This window comes from Malania oleifera, chromosome 11 (genome assembly GCF_029873635.1).
Source record: "Malania oleifera isolate guangnan ecotype guangnan chromosome 11, ASM2987363v1, whole genome shotgun sequence".
Lineage (NCBI taxonomy): Eukaryota > Viridiplantae > Streptophyta > Magnoliopsida > Santalales > Ximeniaceae > Malania > Malania oleifera.
Genome location: NC_080427.1, coordinates 42,575,284 through 42,581,287, shown reverse-complemented (window position 1 = coordinate 42,581,287; position 6,004 = coordinate 42,575,284).

The window sequence follows — 6,004 nt, the reverse complement described above, 5'->3', positions numbered from 1 at the left end:
TTCATTTTAGCTACTGTTTATAATTAAACTATCCACAAAATTGTACGTGTGTATAAGGTTTATGGAAATTCATAAATGTCTTTCCTAGTTAAAAAATAAAAAATAAAAAAATAATTTTCCTGCTGTTATTTTTAAAATATAATTTTCCTTAAAGGTGTTTTCCTACTTAACTTTTTACTAGCGAGACTCACTATCCTTTTTTCCTTTTAATATCGATCAAGATGACCGTAGACACCCCATTTTTACCCAAACCCAATATAACAAAAAATTTTATTATTATTATTATTATTATTATTATTATTATTTCTAAACATTACTTTTATTATTTTACTATTATTACCATTACTATTATTATTATTATTGTTATCATCATCGTTATTATTATTATTAATATTATCTTTATTATTATTACTATTATTATTATTATTATTATTATTTTACTATTATTATTATTATTATTATTATCATTATGGTTATTATTATTATTATTATTATTGTTGTTGTTGTTGTTGTTATTATTATTATTATTTAGGATAATAAATTAAAAAATAGAAAAAAAAAAGATAAGAGGGGGGCGGAAACTTAGGTCCTCTATTCCCTTTTTCCTATAAAAAAAAACACACACACACACACACACACACACAAAACACAACCAGGGAGCAGGGAAACCCAAAAAAAAAAAAAAAAAAACCCTACCTTTTCTAAGCAGAAGCCCGAGAGGGCACCCCCTCTTTCTCTTCTTTTCCCTCTTCTCTCTCAACCTTCCTGGCTCTCTCTCGTTTCTCATCTTTTTTTCTTTGTCTCCTGGACTTCCTCAGCCTCTCTAACTCTCCTTACTCTCTTCCTTGCCCTTTTAGTACGCTCCCTCGGCTCTGTTCCCATTTCTGCCGCACAGCCACAATCCTGCAGCCACTTCAGACCTCCGGCCATTTAGCCTCGAAGATCCCCTGGTGCATCTCCACCCGAGACGTCCATCGGCCAGCAACCACCCTCCCCACTAGCTGTGCCAACCGCGAAGCTTCTACCAGCTTCGGACTTCCGCAGCAGAGACCCGCTGCAACTCTCTAGCCATACACCTACTAGCAGCCACCTGTGTCCGGACGACTGTTGCTCCAACCAGCCACTGTGAGTTGTGGTTGCTGCTGTTGTTCCATAGACCCAAATGACTGCTGCAACAACATGTTATGTTTTATGCCAACGTAGATGTCGTGATCCATATGCTATGTTTTAGGCCAGCGTAGATGCTGTGATTCGTATGTTATGTTTTATGTCAGCGTAGATGCCGTGATGTATATGCTATGATTTATGCCGGTGTAGATGTCGTGACTATGTATTATGTCAAAAATTATGAAAATATGAATATGTTAGATATTTTTATGAAATATGGAACAACTACGTATAAATATAGGAAATGTACTATATGTTATTAGAACCCGGATAGTTTAGTTTAGTTTACGAAGCACGGTACCGTAGTTATATGTTTACGATTATGTTTACGTTAGTGCTACCACACATCTAAAATAGAGTGTAGGAAATGACAGTCGATGTGACTTTATGAGAGTGTCGTAGTTCCCCTAGTAGTCCGGCACAGGTGGAATAGACCCATTGTACTTACACACCTATGTTTGACTTAGCATGGTCAACCAACCATTGCTAGGTCCTGCTTACGGGCCGCACAACCCTGTCATGTGGGGGGTAAGACATAATAACAACTAGCTATCTATCCTGAGTAATATTTCAGTATGGTGTAGTTCTATAAGATGATTTTTCTGTATAGAAATTTAGTATGTTAACTTATGCTATGACAAATCATGTTTTATTTAGATACGATACAAATTGTTTTTTTTACCAGATATGAACTATGTACTGTTTATATGTATAACACGAAAATACTCATGTTACCACACACTGATATTAGTTTATCTCCTTTACTGAGAGGTATCTCATCCCAGCATTACAAACATTTCAGGAAATCTAGGTATGAGGGACAGATAGAGCTCCGCAACAGTAGAAGTTGACCGAGCTACCCTGTCAGCAGGGTAAGTAGTTTGAGCTAGGGTTAGTGGGTTTTGGGGTTATGATCCTAGGATACTTTTTGGTCTTTTTATGGATGATTGTGTATATATATGACAAATTCATTAGAACTCTGGTATGGTTTTTGGTGTTGTGTATGACATGTATGTAATTTATGTTTTCCGCTGTTTAGGTATCAGAGATGTATGACAGGTTTATCCTCGACAGCCATTGTAAGAACCCAAACCGTGATAGGTGGGTTTAATTAATTAAGAGAGGGGCGAGATGGTAATTAAACAGGCTTCGTCGACGAAGCCATAGTTTGTTGATGAAGGCTTTACATTTCTCGTCGACAAAGTTCAGAGGCTCGTCAATGAGGAAAAACTGAGGGGTTTCAGAAAATCGGAAATCCTAGGATCGTCGACGAGCCATCCATATGACATCGTCGACGAGGACGCCATTCGTTGACGAGGACGACTGAGTCAAAGATACTATAAATAGATATTTTCATTACTTCTCAGTTAAGAAATCTCATTTTCTCTCTCTATCTCTCTAAAAACTCAATTTACTCTCTAAATCTCTAGATTTATTCGCTATTCGTCGCGGTTTCGTTGATCCAAAGTTACCACGAGAATTGTGGAAGGATTCTCTACAATATCTACGGATCAAATTTTCGTTTCGGGTGCTTTCGGATTTTGGCGTAAAATCAAGGTAAGACTCGATTTTCATTTCGTTCCAGTAATTTTGTAGAGAATGGAGTCGTGAGTATATTTTGTACTGTGGGTTGTAGGTTTTGGAACTCTCCCTGTTTAGGGGCCTTGGAGTTCGGGATTTGCCATTTGGGGAAAAGGTAAAGGGATTCAGTTTATGTCGGTTATTTTTTAAATCGGACTCGGTGGAACTGTGGTCCACGGTCCTGTGTGCATTTTGGTTACTCATTTGGGGGAATCTAACGGGTAAAACTATGAGTTTTTTATGATTACAATTTTGAGAAAAATGGGGTATTAGGTTGCATCCCTGGTTTTGTTAGAAAAATCGTATGCATATGATGATTTATACTGTGTAATAGGGATGACCGTGCCTTGACCTTATTTAAACTGTATATGTTTGGAAAACCATGATTTTAGATTACCAAATAGGTGTGGTATGTTTGGTTATATGAGCATGCATAGTTGTGTTTTGTGGAATGCAATTGGAACCGGGTTCTGAGTTGTTCTTGGTATTGAGAGTGTCCGACTCTATATCCGTGGGCGTATGAAATCGCTAGACCATGTTTGGCAGAGTGTTCGACTTTATATCCGAGGGCATGAGCCTTACCGGCTGATCACCGAAGGGTGTGGATCCACCAGTTTGTACCGGTATGATGCCATGGGAGCTTGGGGTTAGCCATGTGCCGAGGACACCGAGTACTGTGGGTCGGCCGGGCAGACACCGGGTACTGCGGGTCGGATACGGGCCAAAGGGTATGATGACACCACTTGATCATGTGTGTGTGTGCTTGTATGCACTTTGTTGAAACTAGTACTTGGAACCTGCATTTAACTATGTATGTTTTGCTGTCATGATAACACTCGAATGTCACACATCGATATAACTTGTATTCTTCCTTACTGAGAGGTGTCTCACCCCTGTTATACGTACATATTTTTTCAGATCCTTTAGGTAATCGGAGCTAGCTTCTGGGTGTAGGAGTGTAGTGGTCGGTGTATTGTGGGAGGTACCTGGGTAAGTCCTAAGCTTGTGTTGGGTGGTCTTTTGAGAGTTTTGGCTGCCACCTGGGTTTGTGCTATTTTTGTGGAGTTTGACTCCTTTGTATAGACTCTGGTATGGTACCATGTATGTATAGAATGACTTTTTTCCGCTACGTATATGCTGTTGTTTATGGATATGTATAGGGTGCCTTGTAACCTCACGGGGTTGGACCCTTATTTATTGTTTTGTATCTTTAGATGATTTGTTGGATATAGGGACATGTTAGATTACATTTTCACCCCTGAGTCCCATTTCCGAGGTCGAGGCGTGACAGCCATGGGTCCGAGATGATCATGACTATAGTAGTTTAGTAGGATTATTATGTGTGTTATTATATATGAAGGAAATATATATATATATATATATATATATATATATATATATATATATATATGCAAAAATAGACAGGTTGTTACAATTTTCATTAGAAAGCATTGAGATTTCACAATGTAAATTATCTCTCCCTCTTTTGATGAATTGACAATTGATAGGGATGTATAGTCCGAAATCAATGATTATCACGGATTGTTTGAGGACCCAAAGATGAGTATATTACTTTTTATATGATTTTTGTGATTATTGAAAATTACTAGAATCTTGACATAATTGTGAGTAGCATAAGCAATATAAAAGAAAAACATATATGTTATTAGAGGGAAACATGTTTTAATGTCATTTAATTGATGTAAATTTACAACTAAAAATAAAAAATAAAGATGGTAATGCATCATAATCAAAATATGTAAAGATAATTGGGAGTTTGTTACATTTAATAACTTATTCACATTTTAATATAGTTTGTGCGGATTATATGTGATGTGAATATAATCAATATGCTAATTAAGATTGTTAAGATATTTAAGAGGTACCATGGATTATGGTATATCATATTTAGTGAATTTATTGTTGGGAATTAACAACAAATTCCCGAAACCCGTGAGAAACAAAATAGAGAAAGAATACACGCTAAAGAAAAATCAATCACACGCATAAGATAGTATTTACGTGGTTCGGTAATTTTGCCTATGTCCACAGAGTTGTAGGGATTTCACTATTATCAGAAAGAAAAAAAATACTGAGAGTGCGGCGGTACAAAGCTCTCTCTTTTGCTCTCTCGCGACGTGTGACCGCTTACCCTAATCACTCAAAAACAATCATTTTATATGCTGCACACAGGGTTCCAAATGGGCCACAAAACGGGCCCAAAAATTTTCCCGAGGGCAACGAACCCCCATGAGTACGACAACGGCCCAAGCTGCAGCGCTCATAGACTAAGCCTTAGGATAGAAATCTCTCATTAAAGAAAAAGTCGGGTCATCATCGAGATTGAATGCAACTAGACTCCACAAAAGCCCAACATTTTCTGCTATATTAGAGGGTTACAATGATGCTAATCGGATATCTAATTTGATTGAGACAAAATCCACAAATGATTATGTTTTTCTCTTATAAAATGGTGTTGCGTCATGAAAATGAATCAGACATATTGTTACAACTTGATCTATCATAGAGTCAGAGTTTGATGCCCTAGAGATGGAAGGAACTAAAGTTTAGTGGTTAAAAACATTCTTAGCAGACCTTCCTTTATGGATGAAAATAGTTCTATTTATATTTTTGGGTTGTGATTGCTAAGTTGTAATAACTTGTACGACAAATAAAATTTATAATGGAAAAAATAGACATTTATGCCCAAGATATAGTTATAAAGTAGCTAGTGAATGAGGGGGTAATTTTCCTATATTATGTGAGCTTAGAGATGAATTTAGGAGATTCTCTAACTAAATCACTGTGTAAAAAGCTAAAATGTAACTCATCAAGGGGAATTTATGATTATAATCAAATATCAAAGGTGATGGTAACCCAATATATGTGATTAGAGATATAATGAAATAGGTTTATATAAATAATAAGAAGTCATTGATTGTCTTTATATGCGCTATCATTGAGTTTATAAATGTCAATTCCTATGATAAAGATAATACAATAATAACAAAATCAAACCTTAAGTCTCACTAGGTGATGATTATATGAATAATTTTTCGCCAATTTATGCAATCATTGACCATTTCTTTTGACATATTCAATGATATTAAATCCTTACTCACTATCTCATTCAAAGTTATTTTAAATCTCCCCCTACCTCTTTTACTGCCCCACAATAACTAACTCACTTTTTCTCGCTGGTACGTTATAAGACTTACATCGCAAGTGTTCATACCATTTGAATCGTCACTCTTTT